At 38.4% G+C, this 20,745-nt stretch overlaps 45 non-coding genes across 45 annotated transcripts; 30 read left to right on the top strand and 15 right to left on the bottom strand.

Annotated features, from left to right (window-relative positions):
- Positions 1 to 217: 217 nt before the first annotated feature.
- Trnaa-agc (transfer RNA alanine (anticodon AGC)) lies at positions 218 to 290 on the top strand. The gene has a single exon. It is a non-coding gene; the product is annotated as a tRNA-Ala (tRNA).
- A 529-nt stretch (positions 291 to 819) lies between these two features.
- Trnad-guc (transfer RNA aspartic acid (anticodon GUC)) lies at positions 820 to 891 on the bottom strand. Its single transcript has one exon. It is a non-coding gene; the product is annotated as a tRNA-Asp (tRNA).
- A 307-nt stretch (positions 892 to 1,198) lies between these two features.
- Positions 1,199 to 1,290, top strand: Trnay-gua (transfer RNA tyrosine (anticodon GUA)). Its single transcript is given in 2 exon segments — positions 1,199 to 1,235; positions 1,255 to 1,290. It is a non-coding gene; the product is annotated as a tRNA-Tyr (tRNA).
- A 297-nt stretch (positions 1,291 to 1,587) lies between these two features.
- Trnaa-agc (transfer RNA alanine (anticodon AGC)) lies at positions 1,588 to 1,660 on the top strand. Its single transcript has one exon. It is a non-coding gene; the product is annotated as a tRNA-Ala (tRNA).
- A 529-nt stretch (positions 1,661 to 2,189) lies between these two features.
- Trnad-guc (transfer RNA aspartic acid (anticodon GUC)) lies at positions 2,190 to 2,261 on the bottom strand. The gene has a single exon. It is a non-coding gene; the product is annotated as a tRNA-Asp (tRNA).
- Positions 2,262 to 2,568: 307 nt separating this feature from the next.
- Trnay-gua (transfer RNA tyrosine (anticodon GUA)) lies at positions 2,569 to 2,660 on the top strand. Its single transcript is given in 2 exon segments — positions 2,569 to 2,605; positions 2,625 to 2,660. It is a non-coding gene; the product is annotated as a tRNA-Tyr (tRNA).
- Positions 2,661 to 2,957: 297 nt separating this feature from the next.
- Positions 2,958 to 3,030, top strand: Trnaa-agc (transfer RNA alanine (anticodon AGC)). Its single transcript has one exon. It is a non-coding gene; the product is annotated as a tRNA-Ala (tRNA).
- Positions 3,031 to 3,559: 529 nt separating this feature from the next.
- Trnad-guc (transfer RNA aspartic acid (anticodon GUC)) lies at positions 3,560 to 3,631 on the bottom strand. Its single transcript has one exon. It is a non-coding gene; the product is annotated as a tRNA-Asp (tRNA).
- A 307-nt stretch (positions 3,632 to 3,938) lies between these two features.
- Positions 3,939 to 4,030, top strand: Trnay-gua (transfer RNA tyrosine (anticodon GUA)). The gene is given in 2 exon segments: positions 3,939 to 3,975; positions 3,995 to 4,030. It is a non-coding gene; the product is annotated as a tRNA-Tyr (tRNA).
- Positions 4,031 to 4,327: 297 nt separating this feature from the next.
- On the top strand, positions 4,328 to 4,400 carry Trnaa-agc (transfer RNA alanine (anticodon AGC)). Its single transcript has one exon. It is a non-coding gene; the product is annotated as a tRNA-Ala (tRNA).
- A 529-nt stretch (positions 4,401 to 4,929) lies between these two features.
- Positions 4,930 to 5,001, bottom strand: Trnad-guc (transfer RNA aspartic acid (anticodon GUC)). The gene has a single exon. It is a non-coding gene; the product is annotated as a tRNA-Asp (tRNA).
- A 307-nt stretch (positions 5,002 to 5,308) lies between these two features.
- On the top strand, positions 5,309 to 5,400 carry Trnay-gua (transfer RNA tyrosine (anticodon GUA)). The gene is given in 2 exon segments: positions 5,309 to 5,345; positions 5,365 to 5,400. It is a non-coding gene; the product is annotated as a tRNA-Tyr (tRNA).
- Positions 5,401 to 5,697: 297 nt separating this feature from the next.
- On the top strand, positions 5,698 to 5,770 carry Trnaa-agc (transfer RNA alanine (anticodon AGC)). Its single transcript has one exon. It is a non-coding gene; the product is annotated as a tRNA-Ala (tRNA).
- Positions 5,771 to 6,299: 529 nt separating this feature from the next.
- Positions 6,300 to 6,371, bottom strand: Trnad-guc (transfer RNA aspartic acid (anticodon GUC)). Its single transcript has one exon. It is a non-coding gene; the product is annotated as a tRNA-Asp (tRNA).
- Positions 6,372 to 6,678: 307 nt separating this feature from the next.
- Trnay-gua (transfer RNA tyrosine (anticodon GUA)) lies at positions 6,679 to 6,770 on the top strand. Its single transcript is given in 2 exon segments — positions 6,679 to 6,715; positions 6,735 to 6,770. It is a non-coding gene; the product is annotated as a tRNA-Tyr (tRNA).
- A 297-nt stretch (positions 6,771 to 7,067) lies between these two features.
- On the top strand, positions 7,068 to 7,140 carry Trnaa-agc (transfer RNA alanine (anticodon AGC)). The gene has a single exon. It is a non-coding gene; the product is annotated as a tRNA-Ala (tRNA).
- A 529-nt stretch (positions 7,141 to 7,669) lies between these two features.
- Trnad-guc (transfer RNA aspartic acid (anticodon GUC)) lies at positions 7,670 to 7,741 on the bottom strand. Its single transcript has one exon. It is a non-coding gene; the product is annotated as a tRNA-Asp (tRNA).
- Positions 7,742 to 8,048: 307 nt separating this feature from the next.
- On the top strand, positions 8,049 to 8,140 carry Trnay-gua (transfer RNA tyrosine (anticodon GUA)). Its single transcript is given in 2 exon segments — positions 8,049 to 8,085; positions 8,105 to 8,140. It is a non-coding gene; the product is annotated as a tRNA-Tyr (tRNA).
- Positions 8,141 to 8,437: 297 nt separating this feature from the next.
- Trnaa-agc (transfer RNA alanine (anticodon AGC)) lies at positions 8,438 to 8,510 on the top strand. Its single transcript has one exon. It is a non-coding gene; the product is annotated as a tRNA-Ala (tRNA).
- A 529-nt stretch (positions 8,511 to 9,039) lies between these two features.
- On the bottom strand, positions 9,040 to 9,111 carry Trnad-guc (transfer RNA aspartic acid (anticodon GUC)). The gene has a single exon. It is a non-coding gene; the product is annotated as a tRNA-Asp (tRNA).
- A 307-nt stretch (positions 9,112 to 9,418) lies between these two features.
- Trnay-gua (transfer RNA tyrosine (anticodon GUA)) lies at positions 9,419 to 9,510 on the top strand. Its single transcript is given in 2 exon segments — positions 9,419 to 9,455; positions 9,475 to 9,510. It is a non-coding gene; the product is annotated as a tRNA-Tyr (tRNA).
- Positions 9,511 to 9,807: 297 nt separating this feature from the next.
- Positions 9,808 to 9,880, top strand: Trnaa-agc (transfer RNA alanine (anticodon AGC)). The gene has a single exon. It is a non-coding gene; the product is annotated as a tRNA-Ala (tRNA).
- Positions 9,881 to 10,409: 529 nt separating this feature from the next.
- Trnad-guc (transfer RNA aspartic acid (anticodon GUC)) lies at positions 10,410 to 10,481 on the bottom strand. Its single transcript has one exon. It is a non-coding gene; the product is annotated as a tRNA-Asp (tRNA).
- A 307-nt stretch (positions 10,482 to 10,788) lies between these two features.
- Trnay-gua (transfer RNA tyrosine (anticodon GUA)) lies at positions 10,789 to 10,880 on the top strand. Its single transcript is given in 2 exon segments — positions 10,789 to 10,825; positions 10,845 to 10,880. It is a non-coding gene; the product is annotated as a tRNA-Tyr (tRNA).
- Positions 10,881 to 11,177: 297 nt separating this feature from the next.
- Positions 11,178 to 11,250, top strand: Trnaa-agc (transfer RNA alanine (anticodon AGC)). The gene has a single exon. It is a non-coding gene; the product is annotated as a tRNA-Ala (tRNA).
- A 529-nt stretch (positions 11,251 to 11,779) lies between these two features.
- Positions 11,780 to 11,851, bottom strand: Trnad-guc (transfer RNA aspartic acid (anticodon GUC)). Its single transcript has one exon. It is a non-coding gene; the product is annotated as a tRNA-Asp (tRNA).
- A 307-nt stretch (positions 11,852 to 12,158) lies between these two features.
- Trnay-gua (transfer RNA tyrosine (anticodon GUA)) lies at positions 12,159 to 12,250 on the top strand. Its single transcript is given in 2 exon segments — positions 12,159 to 12,195; positions 12,215 to 12,250. It is a non-coding gene; the product is annotated as a tRNA-Tyr (tRNA).
- A 297-nt stretch (positions 12,251 to 12,547) lies between these two features.
- Positions 12,548 to 12,620, top strand: Trnaa-agc (transfer RNA alanine (anticodon AGC)). Its single transcript has one exon. It is a non-coding gene; the product is annotated as a tRNA-Ala (tRNA).
- Positions 12,621 to 13,149: 529 nt separating this feature from the next.
- Trnad-guc (transfer RNA aspartic acid (anticodon GUC)) lies at positions 13,150 to 13,221 on the bottom strand. Its single transcript has one exon. It is a non-coding gene; the product is annotated as a tRNA-Asp (tRNA).
- A 307-nt stretch (positions 13,222 to 13,528) lies between these two features.
- Trnay-gua (transfer RNA tyrosine (anticodon GUA)) lies at positions 13,529 to 13,620 on the top strand. The gene is given in 2 exon segments: positions 13,529 to 13,565; positions 13,585 to 13,620. It is a non-coding gene; the product is annotated as a tRNA-Tyr (tRNA).
- A 297-nt stretch (positions 13,621 to 13,917) lies between these two features.
- On the top strand, positions 13,918 to 13,990 carry Trnaa-agc (transfer RNA alanine (anticodon AGC)). Its single transcript has one exon. It is a non-coding gene; the product is annotated as a tRNA-Ala (tRNA).
- Positions 13,991 to 14,519: 529 nt separating this feature from the next.
- Trnad-guc (transfer RNA aspartic acid (anticodon GUC)) lies at positions 14,520 to 14,591 on the bottom strand. The gene has a single exon. It is a non-coding gene; the product is annotated as a tRNA-Asp (tRNA).
- Positions 14,592 to 14,898: 307 nt separating this feature from the next.
- On the top strand, positions 14,899 to 14,990 carry Trnay-gua (transfer RNA tyrosine (anticodon GUA)). Its single transcript is given in 2 exon segments — positions 14,899 to 14,935; positions 14,955 to 14,990. It is a non-coding gene; the product is annotated as a tRNA-Tyr (tRNA).
- A 297-nt stretch (positions 14,991 to 15,287) lies between these two features.
- Trnaa-agc (transfer RNA alanine (anticodon AGC)) lies at positions 15,288 to 15,360 on the top strand. Its single transcript has one exon. It is a non-coding gene; the product is annotated as a tRNA-Ala (tRNA).
- Positions 15,361 to 15,889: 529 nt separating this feature from the next.
- Trnad-guc (transfer RNA aspartic acid (anticodon GUC)) lies at positions 15,890 to 15,961 on the bottom strand. The gene has a single exon. It is a non-coding gene; the product is annotated as a tRNA-Asp (tRNA).
- Positions 15,962 to 16,268: 307 nt separating this feature from the next.
- On the top strand, positions 16,269 to 16,360 carry Trnay-gua (transfer RNA tyrosine (anticodon GUA)). The gene is given in 2 exon segments: positions 16,269 to 16,305; positions 16,325 to 16,360. It is a non-coding gene; the product is annotated as a tRNA-Tyr (tRNA).
- A 297-nt stretch (positions 16,361 to 16,657) lies between these two features.
- Trnaa-agc (transfer RNA alanine (anticodon AGC)) lies at positions 16,658 to 16,730 on the top strand. The gene has a single exon. It is a non-coding gene; the product is annotated as a tRNA-Ala (tRNA).
- A 529-nt stretch (positions 16,731 to 17,259) lies between these two features.
- Trnad-guc (transfer RNA aspartic acid (anticodon GUC)) lies at positions 17,260 to 17,331 on the bottom strand. The gene has a single exon. It is a non-coding gene; the product is annotated as a tRNA-Asp (tRNA).
- A 307-nt stretch (positions 17,332 to 17,638) lies between these two features.
- Positions 17,639 to 17,730, top strand: Trnay-gua (transfer RNA tyrosine (anticodon GUA)). The gene is given in 2 exon segments: positions 17,639 to 17,675; positions 17,695 to 17,730. It is a non-coding gene; the product is annotated as a tRNA-Tyr (tRNA).
- A 297-nt stretch (positions 17,731 to 18,027) lies between these two features.
- Trnaa-agc (transfer RNA alanine (anticodon AGC)) lies at positions 18,028 to 18,100 on the top strand. The gene has a single exon. It is a non-coding gene; the product is annotated as a tRNA-Ala (tRNA).
- Positions 18,101 to 18,629: 529 nt separating this feature from the next.
- On the bottom strand, positions 18,630 to 18,701 carry Trnad-guc (transfer RNA aspartic acid (anticodon GUC)). Its single transcript has one exon. It is a non-coding gene; the product is annotated as a tRNA-Asp (tRNA).
- A 307-nt stretch (positions 18,702 to 19,008) lies between these two features.
- Trnay-gua (transfer RNA tyrosine (anticodon GUA)) lies at positions 19,009 to 19,100 on the top strand. The gene is given in 2 exon segments: positions 19,009 to 19,045; positions 19,065 to 19,100. It is a non-coding gene; the product is annotated as a tRNA-Tyr (tRNA).
- A 297-nt stretch (positions 19,101 to 19,397) lies between these two features.
- On the top strand, positions 19,398 to 19,470 carry Trnaa-agc (transfer RNA alanine (anticodon AGC)). Its single transcript has one exon. It is a non-coding gene; the product is annotated as a tRNA-Ala (tRNA).
- A 529-nt stretch (positions 19,471 to 19,999) lies between these two features.
- Trnad-guc (transfer RNA aspartic acid (anticodon GUC)) lies at positions 20,000 to 20,071 on the bottom strand. The gene has a single exon. It is a non-coding gene; the product is annotated as a tRNA-Asp (tRNA).
- Positions 20,072 to 20,378: 307 nt separating this feature from the next.
- On the top strand, positions 20,379 to 20,470 carry Trnay-gua (transfer RNA tyrosine (anticodon GUA)). Its single transcript is given in 2 exon segments — positions 20,379 to 20,415; positions 20,435 to 20,470. It is a non-coding gene; the product is annotated as a tRNA-Tyr (tRNA).
- Positions 20,471 to 20,745: the final 275 nt, after the last annotated feature.

Here is a 20,745-nt window from a genome sequence, read left to right as displayed (position 1 = left end):
CATGTACCACGTTTCAACCTTATTCATTTTGTTTTAACGACCGACCGCCAAAGCAGTTGTAGGCATATCACGTAATTGTGCTAAATATAAATAAATCTTCATTATGTACAAATGTACGTAGCTCTCGAGACTACTTTGAACTGTAGTTAGAACCGATAAAGTGACTGAATGACATCTGTACGCATAAAGGCGTTATTTAATGACATATTACCCAAGAGGGGGACTAGCTCACATGGTAGAGCGCTCGCTTAGCATGCGAGAGGTACCGGGATCGATGCCCGGGTCCTCCATTAATTTTTGAATGTCGCCAATACTCAATTTTTCGGTAGTCTTTGTGCATTGAAAATGAATAGAGTCTGATATGAACGAAATAAGGAAATTGTGTCGATTCGAGTGTATGTCCTGCCCGTACACATGTTACAAGAATCCTTCAGTCATTGACACTCTCATGTTTATTTTAATGTGATTAGTTCGACTCGTTCACCACATTCGGGATGTATTATAATAATGAGTAAATAATCTGTCATAAAGGATTAATGATGCAGTACTAGTGATAGTCAGGTTTAGTTTATCTTTGCGTCTTTTTTCAAAAATATGTTCATGAATGCTAAAAAGTAGACACATTTAAAGGTTGGGAACGTGTTCAAAACTTAACTGGTCTTCTGATGACATGAACTGGAGATGCTACGGCATAAACAATATGACAGTTGGATTGGTTTCAAACCCTTACACAGGTATTATCCACTGTTACTATATATAGCGGTCAAATTGACAATTAAAGAATGAAAATCCAAATTAAGCCAAGTAAAAAATAATGTCCTCCCCGGCGGGGAATCGAACCCCGGTCTCCCGCGTGACAGGCGGGGATACTAACCACTATACTACCGAGGACTTATTAACGTCCATCATTTTTAGGTACTTAACGCTCACTGCTATCTTGTTAATATATTGAACGCATCCGCAAAATTCATAGTATTGATTGCTGTAGGCGATATATGTTAAGCGCAACCGATCCGTCATTCTACTTACTTGTTTTCTCTGCTACTCTTGCTAATTGGAATATCTTAATGAATTATCGCCCCTCCTTCCCCTAATATACGTTTTAGATTCAATTGATGGCGCTTTTTTGTTTTTATTACTAAATGTACAATACATCCAAATACGTATAAATCATCAATTTAACCATTTGTATACAGACCCCGTGATAGCTCAGTTGGTAGAGCGGGAGACTGTAGTGGAATAAGAAAATCTGACATCTCTAGGTCGGTGGTTCGACTCCGCCTCACGGGATATTTTTTGGTCCCATTTCACTCTCAAATATTACCATTGTTCAAGGAATTTTAGCGAATGCACATTAGCGGCTTGTTATGCATGTACCACGTTTCAACCTTATTCATTTTGTTTTAACGACCGACCGCCAAAGCAGTTGTAGGCATATCACGTAATTGTGCTAAATATAAATAAATCTTCATTATGTACAAATGTACGTAGCTCTCGAGACTACTTTGAACTGTAGTTAGAACCGATAAAGTGACTGAATGACATCTGTACGCATAAAGGCGTTATTTAATGACATATTACCCAAGAGGGGGACTAGCTCACATGGTAGAGCGCTCGCTTAGCATGCGAGAGGTACCGGGATCGATGCCCGGGTCCTCCATTAATTTTTGAATGTCGCCAATACTCAATTTTTCGGTAGTCTTTGTGCATTGAAAATGAATAGAGTCTGATATGAACGAAATAAGGAAATTGTGTCGATTCGAGTGTATGTCCTGCCCGTACACATGTTACAAGAATCCTTCATTCATTGACACTCTCATGTTTATTTTAATGTGATTAGTTCGACTCGTTCACCACATTCGGGATGTATTATAATAATGAGTAAATAATCTGTCATAAAGGATTAATGATGCAGTACTGGTGATAGTCAGGTTTAGTTTATCTTTGCGTCTTTTTTCAAAAATATGTTCATGAATGCTAAAAAGTAGACACATTTAAAGGTTGGGAACGTGTTCAAAACTTAACTGGTCTTCTGATGACATGAACTGGAGATGCTACGGCATAAACAATATGACAGTTGGATTGGTTTCAAACCCTTACACAGGTATTATCCACTGTTACTATATATAGCGGTCAAATTGACAATTAAAGAATGAAAATCCAAATTAAGCCAAGTAAAAAATAATGTCCTCCCCGGCGGGGAATCGAACCCCGGTCTCCCGCGTGACAGGCGGGGATACTAACCACTATACTACCGAGGACTTATTAACGTCCATCATTTTTAGGTACTTAACGCTCACTGCTATCTTGTTAATATATTGAACGCATCCGCAAAATTCATAGTATTGATTGCTGTAGGCGATATATGTTAAGCGCAACCGATCCGTCATTCTACTTACTTGTTTTCTCTGCTACTCTTGCTAATTGGAATATCTTAATGAATTATCGCCCCTCCTTCCCCTAATATACGTTTTAGATTCAATTGATGGCGCTTTTTTGTTTTTATTACTAAATGTACAATACATCCAAATACGTATAAATCATCAATTTAACCATTTGTATACAGACCCCGTGATAGCTCAGTTGGTAGAGCGGGAGACTGTAGTGGAATAAGAAAATCTGACATCTCTAGGTCGGTGGTTCGACTCCGCCTCACGGGATATTTTTTGGTCCCATTTCACTCTCAAATATTACCATTGTTCAAGGAATTTTAGCGAATGCACATTAGCGGCTTGTTATGCATGTACCACGTTTCAACCTTATTCATTTTGTTTTAACGACCGACCGCCAAAGCAGTTGTAGGCATATCACGTAATTGTGCTAAATATAAATAAATCTTCATTATGTACAAATGTACGTAGCTCTCGAGACTACTTTGAACTGTAGTTAGAACCGATAAAGTGACTGAATGACATCTGTACGCATAAAGGCGTTATTTAATGACATATTACCCAAGAGGGGGACTAGCTCACATGGTAGAGCGCTCGCTTAGCATGCGAGAGGTACCGGGATCGATGCCCGGGTCCTCCATTAATTTTTGAATGTCGCCAATACTCAATTTTTCGGTAGTCTTTGTGCATTGAAAATGAATAGAGTCTGATATGAACGAAATAAGGAAATTGTGTCGATTCGAGTGTATGTCCTGCCCGTACACATGTTACAAGAATCCTTCATTCATTGACACTCTCATGTTTATTTTAATGTGATTAGTTCGACTCGTTCACCACATTCGGGATGTATTATAATAATGAGTAAATAATCTGTCATAAAGGATTAATGATGCAGTACTGGTGATAGTCAGGTTTAGTTTATCTTTGCGTCTTTTTTCAAAAATATGTTCATGAATGCTAAAAAGTAGACACATTTAAAGGTTGGGAACGTGTTCAAAACTTAACTGGTCTTCTGATGACATGAACTGGAGATGCTACGGCATAAACAATATGACAGTTGGATTGGTTTCAAACCCTTACACAGGTATTATCCACTGTTACTATATATAGCGGTCAAATTGACAATTAAAGAATGAAAATCCAAATTAAGCCAAGTAAAAAATAATGTCCTCCCCGGCGGGGAATCGAACCCCGGTCTCCCGCGTGACAGGCGGGGATACTAACCACTATACTACCGAGGACTTATTAACGTCCATCATTTTTAGGTACTTAACGCTCACTGCTATCTTGTTAATATATTGAACGCATCCGCAAAATTCATAGTATTGATTGCTGTAGGCGATATATGTTAAGCGCAACCGATCCGTCATTCTACTTACTTGTTTTCTCTGCTACTCTTGCTAATTGGAATATCTTAATGAATTATCGCCCCTCCTTCCCCTAATATACGTTTTAGATTCAATTGATGGCGCTTTTTTGTTTTTATTACTAAATGTACAATACATCCAAATACGTATAAATCATCAATTTAACCATTTGTATACAGACCCCGTGATAGCTCAGTTGGTAGAGCGGGAGACTGTAGTGGAATAAGAAAATCTGACATCTCTAGGTCGGTGGTTCGACTCCGCCTCACGGGATATTTTTTGGTCCCATTTCACTCTCAAATATTACCATTGTTCAAGGAATTTTAGCGAATGCACATTAGCGGCTTGTTATGCATGTACCACGTTTCAACCTTATTCATTTTGTTTTAACGACCGACCGCCAAAGCAGTTGTAGGCATATCACGTAATTGTGCTAAATATAAATAAATCTTCATTATGTACAAATGTACGTAGCTCTCGAGACTACTTTGAACTGTAGTTAGAACCGATAAAGTGACTGAATGACATCTGTACGCATAAAGGCGTTATTTAATGACATATTACCCAAGAGGGGGACTAGCTCACATGGTAGAGCGCTCGCTTAGCATGCGAGAGGTACCGGGATCGATGCCCGGGTCCTCCATTAATTTTTGAATGTCGCCAATACTCAATTTTTCGGTAGTCTTTGTGCATTGAAAATGAATAGAGTCTGATATGAACGAAATAAGGAAATTGTGTCGATTCGAGTGTATGTCCTGCCCGTACACATGTTACAAGAATCCTTCATTCATTGACACTCTCATGTTTATTTTAATGTGATTAGTTCGACTCGTTCACCACATTCGGGATGTATTATAATAATGAGTAAATAATCTGTCATAAAGGATTAATGATGCAGTACTAGTGATAGTCAGGTTTAGTTTATCTTTGCGTCTTTTTTCAAAAATATGTTCATGAATGCTAAAAAGTAGACACATTTAAAGGTTGGGAACGTGTTCAAAACTTAACTGGTCTTCTGATGACATGAACTGGAGATGCTACGGCATAAACAATATGACAGTTGGATTGGTTTCAAACCCTTACACAGGTATTATCCACTGTTACTATATATAGCGGTCAAATTGACAATTAAAGAATGAAAATCCAAATTAAGCCAAGTAAAAAATAATGTCCTCCCCGGCGGGGAATCGAACCCCGGTCTCCCGCGTGACAGGCGGGGATACTAACCACTATACTACCGAGGACTTATTAACGTCCATCATTTTTAGGTACTTAACGCTCACTGCTATCTTGTTAATATATTGAACGCATCCGCAAAATTCATAGTATTGATTGCTGTAGGCGATATATGTTAAGCGCAACCGATCCGTCATTCTACTTACTTGTTTTCTCTGCTACTCTTGCTAATTGGAATATCTTAATGAATTATCGCCCCTCCTTCCCCTAATATACGTTTTAGATTCAATTGATGGCGCTTTTTTGTTTTTATTACTAAATGTACAATACATCCAAATACGTATAAATCATCAATTTAACCATTTGTATACAGACCCCGTGATAGCTCAGTTGGTAGAGCGGGAGACTGTAGTGGAATAAGAAAATCTGACATCTCTAGGTCGGTGGTTCGACTCCGCCTCACGGGATATTTTTTGGTCCCATTTCACTCTCAAATATTACCATTGTTCAAGGAATTTTAGCGAATGCACATTAGCGGCTTGTTATGCATGTACCACGTTTCAACCTTATTCATTTTGTTTTAACGACCGACCGCCAAAGCAGTTGTAGGCATATCACGTAATTGTGCTAAATATAAATAAATCTTCATTATGTACAAATGTACGTAGCTCTCGAGACTACTTTGAACTGTAGTTAGAACCGATAAAGTGACTGAATGACATCTGTACGCATAAAGGCGTTATTTAATGACATATTACCCAAGAGGGGGACTAGCTCACATGGTAGAGCGCTCGCTTAGCATGCGAGAGGTACCGGGATCGATGCCCGGGTCCTCCATTAATTTTTGAATGTCGCCAATACTCAATTTTTCGGTAGTCTTTGTGCATTGAAAATGAATAGAGTCTGATATGAACGAAATAAGGAAATTGTGTCGATTCGAGTGTATGTCCTGCCCGTACACATGTTACAAGAATCCTTCATTCATTGACACTCTCATGTTTATTTTAATGTGATTAGTTCGACTCGTTCACCACATTCGGGATGTATTATAATAATGAGTAAATAATCTGTCATAAAGGATTAATGATGCAGTACTAGTGATAGTCAGGTTTAGTTTATCTTTGCGTCTTTTTTCAAAAATATGTTCATGAATGCTAAAAAGTAGACACATTTAAAGGTTGGGAACGTGTTCAAAACTTAACTGGTCTTCTGATGACATGAACTGGAGATGCTACGGCATAAACAATATGACAGTTGGATTGGTTTCAAACCCTTACACAGGTATTATCCACTGTTACTATATATAGCGGTCAAATTGACAATTAAAGAATGAAAATCCAAATTAAGCCAAGTAAAAAATAATGTCCTCCCCGGCGGGGAATCGAACCCCGGTCTCCCGCGTGACAGGCGGGGATACTAACCACTATACTACCGAGGACTTATTAACGTCCATCATTTTTAGGTACTTAACGCTCACTGCTATCTTGTTAATATATTGAACGCATCCGCAAAATTCATAGTATTGATTGCTGTAGGCGATATATGTTAAGCGCAACCGATCCGTCATTCTACTTACTTGTTTTCTCTGCTACTCTTGCTAATTGGAATATCTTAATGAATTATCGCCCCTCCTTCCCCTAATATACGTTTTAGATTCAATTGATGGCGCTTTTTTGTTTTTATTACTAAATGTACAATACATCCAAATACGTATAAATCATCAATTTAACCATTTGTATACAGACCCCGTGATAGCTCAGTTGGTAGAGCGGGAGACTGTAGTGGAATAAGAAAATCTGACATCTCTAGGTCGGTGGTTCGACTCCGCCTCACGGGATATTTTTTGGTCCCATTTCACTCTCAAATATTACCATTGTTCAAGGAATTTTAGCGAATGCACATTAGCGGCTTGTTATGCATGTACCACGTTTCAACCTTATTCATTTTGTTTTAACGACCGACCGCCAAAGCAGTTGTAGGCATATCACGTAATTGTGCTAAATATAAATAAATCTTCATTATGTACAAATGTACGTAGCTCTCGAGACTACTTTGAACTGTAGTTAGAACCGATAAAGTGACTGAATGACATCTGTACGCATAAAGGCGTTATTTAATGACATATTACCCAAGAGGGGGACTAGCTCACATGGTAGAGCGCTCGCTTAGCATGCGAGAGGTACCGGGATCGATGCCCGGGTCCTCCATTAATTTTTGAATGTCGCCAATACTCAATTTTTCGGTAGTCTTTGTGCATTGAAAATGAATAGAGTCTGATATGAACGAAATAAGGAAATTGTGTCGATTCGAGTGTATGTCCTGCCCGTACACATGTTACAAGAATCCTTCATTCATTGACACTCTCATGTTTATTTTAATGTGATTAGTTCGACTCGTTCACCACATTCGGGATGTATTATAATAATGAGTAAATAATCTGTCATAAAGGATTAATGATGCAGTACTAGTGATAGTCAGGTTTAGTTTATCTTTGCGTCTTTTTTCAAAAATATGTTCATGAATGCTAAAAAGTAGACACATTTAAAGGTTGGGAACGTGTTCAAAACTTAACTGGTCTTCTGATGACATGAACTGGAGATGCTACGGCATAAACAATATGACAGTTGGATTGGTTTCAAACCCTTACACAGGTATTATCCACTGTTACTATATATAGCGGTCAAATTGACAATTAAAGAATGAAAATCCAAATTAAGCCAAGTAAAAAATAATGTCCTCCCCGGCGGGGAATCGAACCCCGGTCTCCCGCGTGACAGGCGGGGATACTAACCACTATACTACCGAGGACTTATTAACGTCCATCATTTTTAGGTACTTAACGCTCACTGCTATCTTGTTAATATATTGAACGCATCCGCAAAATTCATAGTATTGATTGCTGTAGGCGATATATGTTAAGCGCAACCGATCCGTCATTCTACTTACTTGTTTTCTCTGCTACTCTTGCTAATTGGAATATCTTAATGAATTATCGCCCCTCCTTCCCCTAATATACGTTTTAGATTCAATTGATGGCGCTTTTTTGTTTTTATTACTAAATGTACAATACATCCAAATACGTATAAATCATCAATTTAACCATTTGTATACAGACCCCGTGATAGCTCAGTTGGTAGAGCGGGAGACTGTAGTGGAATAAGAAAATCTGACATCTCTAGGTCGGTGGTTCGACTCCGCCTCACGGGATATTTTTTGGTCCCATTTCACTCTCAAATATTACCATTGTTCAAGGAATTTTAGCGAATGCACATTAGCGGCTTGTTATGCATGTACCACGTTTCAACCTTATTCATTTTGTTTTAACGACCGACCGCCAAAGCAGTTGTAGGCATATCACGTAATTGTGCTAAATATAAATAAATCTTCATTATGTACAAATGTACGTAGCTCTCGAGACTACTTTGAACTGTAGTTAGAACCGATAAAGTGACTGAATGACATCTGTACGCATAAAGGCGTTATTTAATGACATATTACCCAAGAGGGGGACTAGCTCACATGGTAGAGCGCTCGCTTAGCATGCGAGAGGTACCGGGATCGATGCCCGGGTCCTCCATTAATTTTTGAATGTCGCCAATACTCAATTTTTCGGTAGTCTTTGTGCATTGAAAATGAATAGAGTCTGATATGAACGAAATAAGGAAATTGTGTCGATTCGAGTGTATGTCCTGCCCGTACACATGTTACAAGAATCCTTCATTCATTGACACTCTCATGTTTATTTTAATGTGATTAGTTCGACTCGTTCACCACATTCGGGATGTATTATAATAATGAGTAAATAATCTGTCATAAAGGATTAATGATGCAGTACTAGTGATAGTCATGTTTAGTTTATCTTTGCGTCTTTTTTCAAAAATATGTTCATGAATGCTAAAAAGTAGACACATTTAAAGGTTGGGAACGTGTTCAAAACTTAACTGGTCTTCTGATGACATGAACTGGAGATGCTACGGCATAAACAATATGACAGTTGGATTGGTTTCAAACCCTTACACAGGTATTATCCACTGTTACTATATATAGCGGTCAAATTGACAATTAAAGAATGAAAATCCAAATTAAGCCAAGTAAAAAATAATGTCCTCCCCGGCGGGGAATCGAACCCCGGTCTCCCGCGTGACAGGCGGGGATACTAACCACTATACTACCGAGGACTTATTAACGTCCATCATTTTTAGGTACTTAACGCTCACTGCTATCTTGTTAATATATTGAACGCATCCGCAAAATTCATAGTATTGATTGCTGTAGGCGATATATGTTAAGCGCAACCGATCCGTCATTCTACTTACTTGTTTTCTCTGCTACTCTTGCTAATTGGAATATCTTAATGAATTATCGCCCCTCCTTCCCCTAATATACGTTTTAGATTCAATTGATGGCGCTTTTTTGTTTTTATTACTAAATGTACAATACATCCAAATACGTATAAATCATCAATTTAACCATTTGTATACAGACCCCGTGATAGCTCAGTTGGTAGAGCGGGAGACTGTAGTGGAATAAGAAAATCTGACATCTCTAGGTCGGTGGTTCGACTCCGCCTCACGGGATATTTTTTGGTCCCATTTCACTCTCAAATATTACCATTGTTCAAGGAATTTTAGCGAATGCACATTAGCGGCTTGTTATGCATGTACCACGTTTCAACCTTATTCATTTTGTTTTAACGACCGACCGCCAAAGCAGTTGTAGGCATATCACGTAATTGTGCTAAATATAAATAAATCTTCATTATGTACAAATGTACGTAGCTCTCGAGACTACTTTGAACTGTAGTTAGAACCGATAAAGTGACTGAATGACATCTGTACGCATAAAGGCGTTATTTAATGACATATTACCCAAGAGGGGGACTAGCTCACATGGTAGAGCGCTCGCTTAGCATGCGAGAGGTACCGGGATCGATGCCCGGGTCCTCCATTAATTTTTGAATGTCGCCAATACTCAATTTTTCGGTAGTCTTTGTGCATTGAAAATGAATAGAGTCTGATATGAACGAAATAAGGAAATTGTGTCGATTCGAGTGTATGTCCTGCCCGTACACATGTTACAAGAATCCTTCATTCATTGACACTCTCATGTTTATTTTAATGTGATTAGTTCGACTCGTTCACCACATTCGGGATGTATTATAATAATGAGTAAATAATCTGTCATAAAGGATTAATGATGCAGTACTAGTGATAGTCAGGTTTAGTTTATCTTTGCGTCTTTTTTCAAAAATATGTTCATGAATGCTAAAAAGTAGACACATTTAAAGGTTGGGAACGTGTTCAAAACTTAACTGGTCTTCTGATGACATGAACTGGAGATGCTACGGCATAAACAATATGACAGTTGGATTGGTTTCAAACCCTTACACAGGTATTATCCACTGTTACTATATATAGCGGTCAAATTGACAATTAAAGAATGAAAATCCAAATTAAGCCAAGTAAAAAATAATGTCCTCCCCGGCGGGGAATCGAACCCCGGTCTCCCGCGTGACAGGCGGGGATACTAACCACTATACTACCGAGGACTTATTAACGTCCATCATTTTTAGGTACTTAACGCTCACTGCTATCTTGTTAATATATTGAACGCATCCGCAAAATTCATAGTATTGATTGCTGTAGGCGATATATGTTAAGCGCAACCGATCCGTCATTCTACTTACTTGTTTTCTCTGCTACTCTTGCTAATTGGAATATCTTAATGAATTATCGCCCCTCCTTCCCCTAATATACGTTTTAGATTCAATTGATGGCGCTTTTTTGTTTTTATTACTAAATGTACAATACATCCAAATACGTATAAATCATCAATTTAACCATTTGTATACAGACCCCGTGATAGCTCAGTTGGTAGAGCGGGAGACTGTAGTGGAATAAGAAAATCTGACATCTCTAGGTCGGTGGTTCGACTCCGCCTCACGGGATATTTTTTGGTCCCATTTCACTCTCAAATATTACCATTGTTCAAGGAATTTTAGCGAATGCACATTAGCGGCTTGTTATGCATGTACCACGTTTCAACCTTATTCATTTTGTTTTAACGACCGACCGCCAAAGCAGTTGTAGGCATATCACGTAATTGTGCTAAATATAAATAAATCTTCATTATGTACAAATGTACGTAGCTCTCGAGACTACTTTGAACTGTAGTTAGAACCGATAAAGTGACTGAATGACATCTGTACGCATAAAGGCGTTATTTAATGACATATTACCCAAGAGGGGGACTAGCTCACATGGTAGAGCGCTCGCTTAGCATGCGAGAGGTACCGGGATCGATGCCCGGGTCCTCCATTAATTTTTGAATGTCGCCAATACTCAATTTTTCGGTAGTCTTTGTGCATTGAAAATGAATAGAGTCTGATATGAACGAAATAAGGAAATTGTGTCGATTCGAGTGTATGTCCTGCCCGTACACATGTTACAAGAATCCTTCATTCATTGACACTCTCATGTTTATTTTAATGTGATTAGTTCGACTCGTTCACCACATTCGGGATGTATTATAATAATGAGTAAATAATCTGTCATAAAGGATTAATGATGCAGTACTAGTGATAGTCAGGTTTAGTTTATCTTTGCGTCTTTTTTCAAAAATATGTTCATGAATGCTAAAAAGTAGACACATTTAAAGGTTGGGAACGTGTTCAAAACTTAACTGGTCTTCTGATGACATGAACTGGAGATGCTACGGCATAAACAATATGACAGTTGGATTGGTTTCAAACCCTTACACAGGTATTATCCACTGTTACTATATATAGCGGTCAAATTGACAATTAAAGAATGAAAATCCAAATTAAGCCAAGTAAAAAATAATGTCCTCCCCGGCGGGGAATCGAACCCCGGTCTCCCGCGTGACAGGCGGGGATACTAACCACTATACTACCGAGGACTTATTAACGTCCATCATTTTTAGGTACTTAACGCTCACTGCTATCTTGTTAATATATTGAACGCATCCGCAAAATTCATAGTATTGATTGCTGTAGGCGATATATGTTAAGCGCAACCGATCCGTCATTCTACTTACTTGTTTTCTCTGCTACTCTTGCTAATTGGAATATCTTAATGAATTATCGCCCCTCCTTCCCCTAATATACGTTTTAGATTCAATTGATGGCGCTTTTTTGTTTTTATTACTAAATGTACAATACATCCAAATACGTATAAATCATCAATTTAACCATTTGTATACAGACCCCGTGATAGCTCAGTTGGTAGAGCGGGAGACTGTAGTGGAATAAGAAAATCTGACATCTCTAGGTCGGTGGTTCGACTCCGCCTCACGGGATATTTTTTGGTCCCATTTCACTCTCAAATATTACCATTGTTCAAGGAATTTTAGCGAATGCACATTAGCGGCTTGTTATGCATGTACCACGTTTCAACCTTATTCATTTTGTTTTAACGACCGACCGCCAAAGCAGTTGTAGGCATATCACGTAATTGTGCTAAATATAAATAAATCTTCATTATGTACAAATGTACGTAGCTCTCGAGACTACTTTGAACTGTAGTTAGAACCGATAAAGTGACTGAATGACATCTGTACGCATAAAGGCGTTATTTAATGACATATTACCCAAGAGGGGGACTAGCTCACATGGTAGAGCGCTCGCTTAGCATGCGAGAGGTACCGGGATCGATGCCCGGGTCCTCCATTAATTTTTGAATGTCGCCAATACTCAATTTTTCGGTAGTCTTTGTGCATTGAAAATGAATAGAGTCTGATATGAACGAAATAAGGAAATTGTGTCGATTCGAGTGTATGTCCTGCCCGTACACATGTTACAAGAATCCTTCATTCATTGACACTCTCATGTTTATTTTAATGTGATTAGTTCGACTCGTTCACCACATTCGGGATGTATTATAATAATGAGTAAATAATCTGTCATAAAGGATTAATGATGCAGTACTAGTGATAGTCAGGTTTAGTTTATCTTTGCGTCTTTTTTCAAAAATATGTTCATGAATGCTAAAAAGTAGACACATTTAAAGGTTGGGAACGTGTTCAAAACTTAACTGGTCTTCTGATGACATGAACTGGAGATGCTACGGCATAAACAATATGACAGTTGGATTGGTTTCAAACCCTTACACAGGTATTATCCACTGTTACTATATATAGCGGTCAAATTGACAATTAAAGAATGAAAATCCAAATTAAGCCAAGTAAAAAATAATGTCCTCCCCGGCGGGGAATCGAACCCCGGTCTCCCGCGTGACAGGCGGGGATACTAACCACTATACTACCGAGGACTTATTAACGTCCATCATTTTTAGGTACTTAACGCTCACTGCTATCTTGTTAATATATTGAACGCATCCGCAAAATTCATAGTATTGATTGCTGTAGGCGATATATGTTAAGCGCAACCGATCCGTCATTCTACTTACTTGTTTTCTCTGCTACTCTTGCTAATTGGAATATCTTAATGAATTATCGCCCCTCCTTCCCCTAATATACGTTTTAGATTCAATTGATGGCGCTTTTTTGTTTTTATTACTAAATGTACAATACATCCAAATACGTATAAATCATCAATTTAACCATTTGTATACAGACCCCGTGATAGCTCAGTTGGTAGAGCGGGAGACTGTAGTGGAATAAGAAAATCTGACATCTCTAGGTCGGTGGTTCGACTCCGCCTCACGGGATATTTTTTGGTCCCATTTCACTCTCAAATATTACCATTGTTCAAGGAATTTTAGCGAATGCACATTAGCGGCTTGTTATGCATGTACCACGTTTCAACCTTATTCATTTTGTTTTAACGACCGACCGCCAAAGCAGTTGTAGGCATATCACGTAATTGTGCTAAATATAAATAAATCTTCATTATGTACAAATGTACGTAGCTCTCGAGACTACTTTGAACTGTAGTTAGAACCGATAAAGTGACTGAATGACATCTGTACGCATAAAGGCGTTATTTAATGACATATTACCCAAGAGGGGGACTAGCTCACATGGTAGAGCGCTCGCTTAGCATGCGAGAGGTACCGGGATCGATGCCCGGGTCCTCCATTAATTTTTGAATGTCGCCAATACTCAATTTTTCGGTAGTCTTTGTGCATTGAAAATGAATAGAGTCTGATATGAACGAAATAAGGAAATTGTGTCGATTCGAGTGTATGTCCTGCCCGTACACATGTTACAAGAATCCTTCATTCATTGACACTCTCATGTTTATTTTAATGTGATTAGTTCGACTCGTTCACCACATTCGGGATGTATTATAATAATGAGTAAATAATCTGTCATAAAGGATTAATGATGCAGTACTGGTGATAGTCAGGTTTAGTTTATCTTTGCGTCTTTTTTCAAAAATATGTTCATGAATGCTAAAAAGTAGACACATTTAAAGGTTGGGAACGTGTTCAAAACTTAACTGGTCTTCTGATGACATGAACTGGAGATGCTACGGCATAAACAATATGACAGTTGGATTGGTTTCAAACCCTTACACAGGTATTATCCACTGTTACTATATATAGCGGTCAAATTGACAATTAAAGAATGAAAATCCAAATTAAGCCAAGTAAAAAATAATGTCCTCCCCGGCGGGGAATCGAACCCCGGTCTCCCGCGTGACAGGCGGGGATACTAACCACTATACTACCGAGGACTTATTAACGTCCATCATTTTTAGGTACTTAACGCTCACTGCTATCTTGTTAATATATTGAACGCATCCGCAAAATTCATAGTATTGATTGCTGTAGGCGATATATGTTAAGCGCAACCGATCCGTCATTCTACTTACTTGTTTTCTCTGCTACTCTTGCTAATTGGAATATCTTAATGAATTATCGCCCCTCCTTCCCCTAATATACGTTTTAGATTCAATTGATGGCGCTTTTTTGTTTTTATTACTAAATGTACAATACATCCAAATACGTATAAATCATCAATTTAACCATTTGTATACAGACCCCGTGATAGCTCAGTTGGTAGAGCGGGAGACTGTAGTGGAATAAGAAAATCTGACATCTCTAGGTCGGTGGTTCGACTCCGCCTCACGGGATATTTTTTGGTCCCATTTCACTCTCAAATATTACCATTGTTCAAGGAATTTTAGCGAATGCACATTAGCGGCTTGTTATGCATGTACCACGTTTCAACCTTATTCATTTTGTTTTAACGACCGACCGCCAAAGCAGTTGTAGGCATATCACGTAATTGTGCTAAATATAAATAAATCTTCATTATGTACAAATGTACGTAGCTCTCGAGACTACTTTGAACTGTAGTTAGAACCGATAAAGTGACTGAATGACATCTGTACGCATAAAGGCGTTATTTAATGACATATTACCCAAGAGGGGGACTAGCTCACATGGTAGAGCGCTCGCTTAGCATGCGAGAGGTACCGGGATCGATGCCCGGGTCCTCCATTAATTTTTGAATGTCGCCAATACTCAATTTTTCGGTAGTCTTTGTGCATTGAAAATGAATAGAGTCTGATATGAACGAAATAAGGAAATTGTGTCGATTCGAGTGTATGTCCTGCCCGTACACATGTTACAAGAATCCTTCATTCATTGACACTCTCATGTTTATTTTAATGTGATTAGTTCGACTCGTTCACCACATTCGGGATGTATTATAATAATGAGTAAATAATCTGTCATAAAGGATTAATGATGCAGTACTGGTGATAGTCAGGTTTAGTTTATCTTTGCGTCTTTTTTCAAAAATATGTTCATGAATGCTAAAAAGTAGACACATTTAAAGGTTGGGAACGTGTTCAAAACTTAACTGGTCTTCTGATGACATGAACTGGAGATGCTACGGCATAAACAATATGACAGTTGGATTGGTTTCAAACCCTTACACAGGTATTATCCACTGTTACTATATATAGCGGTCAAATTGACAATTAAAGAATGAAAATCCAAATTAAGCCAAGTAAAAAATAATGTCCTCCCCGGCGGGGAATCGAACCCCGGTCTCCCGCGTGACAGGCGGGGATACTAACCACTATACTACCGAGGACTTATTAACGTCCATCATTTTTAGGTACTTAACGCTCACTGCTATCTTGTTAATATATTGAACGCATCCGCAAAATTCATAGTATTGATTGCTGTAGGCGATATATGTTAAGCGCAACCGATCCGTCATTCTACTTACTTGTTTTCTCTGCTACTCTTGCTAATTGGAATATCTTAATGAATTATCGCCCCTCCTTCCCCTAATATACGTTTTAGATTCAATTGATGGCGCTTTTTTGTTTTTATTACTAAATGTACAATACATCCAAATACGTATAAATCATCAATTTAACCATTTGTATACAGACCCCGTGATAGCTCAGTTGGTAGAGCGGGAGACTGTAGTGGAATAAGAAAATCTGACATCTCTAGGTCGGTGGTTCGACTCCGCCTCACGGGATATTTTTTGGTCCCATTTCACTCTCAAATATTACCATTGTTCAAGGAATTTTAGCGAATGCACATTAGCGGCTTGTTATGCATGTACCACGTTTCAACCTTATTCATTTTGTTTTAACGACCGACCGCCAAAGCAGTTGTAGGCATATCACGTAATTGTGCTAAATATAAATAAATCTTCATTATGTACAAATGTACGTAGCTCTCGAGACTACTTTGAACTGTAGTTAGAACCGATAAAGTGACTGAATGACATCTGTACGCATAAAGGCGTTATTTAATGACATATTACCCAAGAGGGGGACTAGCTCACATGGTAGAGCGCTCGCTTAGCATGCGAGAGGTACCGGGATCGATGCCCGGGTCCTCCATTAATTTTTGAATGTCGCCAATACTCAATTTTTCGGTAGTCTTTGTGCATTGAAAATGAATAGAGTCTGATATGAACGAAATAAGGAAATTGTGTCGATTCGAGTGTATGTCCTGCCCGTACACATGTTACAAGAATCCTTCATTCATTGACACTCTCATGTTTATTTTAATGTGATTAGTTCGACTCGTTCACCACATTCGGGATGTATTATAATAATGAGTAAATAATCTGTCATAAAGGATTAATGATGCAGTACTGGTGATAGTCAGGTTTAGTTTATCTTTGCGTCTTTTTTCAAAAATATGTTCATGAATGCTAAAAAGTAGACACATTTAAAGGTTGGGAACGTGTTCAAAACTTAACTGGTCTTCTGATGACATGAACTGGAGATGCTACGGCATAAACAATATGACAGTTGGATTGGTTTCAAACCCTTACACAGGTATTATCCACTGTTACTATATATAGCGGTCAAATTGACAATTAAAGAATGAAAATCCAAATTAAGCCAAGTAAAAAATAATGTCCTCCCCGGCGGGGAATCGAACCCCGGTCTCCCGCGTGACAGGCGGGGATACTAACCACTATACTACCGAGGACTTATTAACGTCCATCATTTTTAGGTACTTAACGCTCACTGCTATCTTGTTAATATATTGAACGCATCCGCAAAATTCATAGTATTGATTGCTGTAGGCGATATATGTTAAGCGCAACCGATCCGTCATTCTACTTACTTGTTTTCTCTGCTACTCTTGCTAATTGGAATATCTTAATGAATTATCGCCCCTCCTTCCCCTAATATACGTTTTAGATTCAATTGATGGCGCTTTTTTGTTTTTATTACTAAATGTACAATACATCCAAATACGTATAAATCATCAATTTAACCATTTGTATACAGACCCCGTGATAGCTCAGTTGGTAGAGCGGGAGACTGTAGTGGAATAAGAAAATCTGACATCTCTAGGTCGGTGGTTCGACTCCGCCTCACGGGATATTTTTTGGTCCCATTTCACTCTCAAATATTACCATTGTTCAAGGAATTTTAGCGAATGCACATTAGCGGCTTGTTATGCATGTACCACGTTTCAACCTTATTCATTTTGTTTTAACGACCGACCGCCAAAGCAGTTGTAGGCATATCACGTAATTGTGCTAAATATAAATAAATCTTCATTATGTACAAATGTACGTAGCTCTCGAGACTACTTTGAACTGTAGTTAGAACCGATAAAGTGACTGAATGACATCTGTACGCATAAAGGCGTTATTTAATGACATATTACCCAAGAGGGGGACTAGCTCACATGGTAGAGCGCTCGCTTAGCATGCGAGAGGTACCGGGATCGATGCCCGGGTCCTCCATTAATTTTTGAATGTCGCCAATACTCAATTTTTCGGTAGTCTTTGTGCATTGAAAATGAATAGAGTCTGATATGAACGAAATAAGGAAATTGTGTCGATTCGAGTGTATGTCCTGCCCGTACACATGTTACAAGAATCCTTCATTCATTGACACTCTCATGTTTATTTTAATGTGATTAGTTCGACTCGTTCACCACATTCGGGATGTATTATAATAATGAGTAAATAATCTGTCATAAAGGATTAATGATGCAGTACTAGTGATAGTCAGGTTTAGTTTATCTTTGCGTCTTTTTTCAAAAATATGTTCATGAATGCTAAAAAGTAGACACATTTAAAGGTTGGGAACGTGTTCAAAACTTAACTGGTCTTCTGATGACATGAACTGGAGATGCTACGGCATAAACAATATGACAGTTGGATTGGTTTCAAACCCTTACACAGGTATTATCCACTGTTACTATATATAGCGGTCAAATTGACAATTAAAGAATGAAAATCCAAATTAAGCCAAGTAAAAAATAATGTCCTCCCCGGCGGGGAATCGAACCCCGGTCTCCCGCGTGACAGGCGGGGATACTAACCACTATACTACCGAGGACTTATTAACGTCCATCATTTTTAGGTACTTAACGCTCACTGCTATCTTGTTAATATATTGAACGCATCCGCAAAATTCATAGTATTGATTGCTGTAGGCGATATATGTTAAGCGCAACCGATCCGTCATTCTACTTACTTGTTTTCTCTGCTACTCTTGCTAATTGGAATATCTTAATGAATTATCGCCCCTCCTTCCCCTAATATACGTTTTAGATTCAATTGATGGCGCTTTTTTGTTTTTATTACTAAATGTACAATACATCCAAATACGTATAAATCATCAATTTAACCATTTGTATACAGACCCCGTGATAGCTCAGTTGGTAGAGCGGGAGACTGTAGTGGAATAAGAAAATCTGACATCTCTAGGTCGGTGGTTCGACTCCGCCTCACGGGATATTTTTTGGTCCCATTTCACTCTCAAATATTACCATTGTTCAAGGAATTTTAGCGAATGCACATTAGCGGCTTGTTATGCATGTACCACGTTTCAACCTTATTCATTTTGTTTTAACGACCGACCGCCAAAGCAGTTGTAGGCATATCACGTAATTGTGCTAAATATAAATAAATCTTCATTATGTACAAATGTACGTAGCTCTCGAGACTACTTTGAACTGTAGTTAGAACCGATAAAGTGACTGAATGACATCTGTACGCATAAAGGCGTTATTTAATGACATATTACCCAAGAGGGGGACTAGCTCACATGGTAGAGCGCTCGCTTAGCATGCGAGAGGTACCGGGATCGATGCCCGGGTCCTCCATTAATTTTTGAATGTCGCCAATACTCAATTTTTCGGTAGTCTTTGTGCATTGAAAATGAATAGAGTCTGATATGAACGAAATAAGGAAATTGTGTCGATTCGAGTGTATGTCCTGCCCGTACACATGTTACAAGAATCCTTCATTCATTGACACTCTCATGTTTATTTTAATGTGATTAGTTCGACTCGTTCACCACATTCGGGATGTATTATAATAATGAGTAAATAATCTGTCATAAAGGATTAATGATGCAGTACTGGTGATAGTCAGGTTTAGTTTATCTTTGCGTCTTTTTTCAAAAATATGTTCATGAATGCTAAAAAGTAGACACATTTAAAGGTTGGGAACGTGTTCAAAACTTAACTGGTCTTCTGATGACATGAACTGGAGATGCTACGGCATAAACAATATGACAGTTGGATTGGTTTCAAACCCTTACACAGGTATTATCCACTGTTACTATATATAGCGGTCAAATTGACAATTAAAGAATGAAAATCCAAATTAAGCCAAGTAAAAAATAATGTCCTCCCCGGCGGGGAATCGAACCCCGGTCTCCCGCGTGACAGGCGGGGATACTAACCACTATACTACCGAGGACTTATTAACGTCCATCATTTTTAGGTACTTAACGCTCACTGCTATCTTGTTAATATATTGAACGCATCCGCAAAATTCATAGTATTGATTGCTGTAGGCGATATATGTTAAGCGCAACCGATCCGTCATTCTACTTACTTGTTTTCTCTGCTACTCTTGCTAATTGGAATATCTTAATGAATTATCGCCCCTCCTTCCCCTAATATACGTTTTAGATTCAATTGATGGCGCTTTTTTGTTTTTATTACTAAATGTACAATACATCCAAATACGTATAAATCATCAATTTAACCATTTGTATACAGACCCCGTGATAGCTCAGTTGGTAGAGCGGGAGACTGTAGTGGAATAAGAAAATCTGACATCTCTAGGTCGGTGGTTCGACTCCGCCTCACGGGATATTTTTTGGTCCCATTTCACTCTCAAATATTACCATTGTTCAAGGAATTTTAGCGAATGCACATTAGCGGCTTGTTATGCATGTACCACGTTTCAACCTTATTCATTTTGTTTTAACGACCGACCGCCAAAGCAGTTGTAGGCATATCACGTAATTGTGCTAAATATAAATAAATCTTCATTATGTACAAATGTACGTAGCTCTCGAGACTACTTTGAACTGTAGTTAGAACCGATAAAGTGACTGAATGACATCTGTACGCATAAAGGCGTTA

Source organism: Mytilus edulis, chromosome 11 (assembly GCF_963676685.1).
Source record: "Mytilus edulis chromosome 11, xbMytEdul2.2, whole genome shotgun sequence".
NCBI lineage: Eukaryota > Metazoa > Mollusca > Bivalvia > Mytilida > Mytilidae > Mytilus > Mytilus edulis.
The sequence above is the reverse complement of the archived record's forward strand: the minus strand, read 5'-3'. Positions and strand labels throughout refer to the sequence as shown.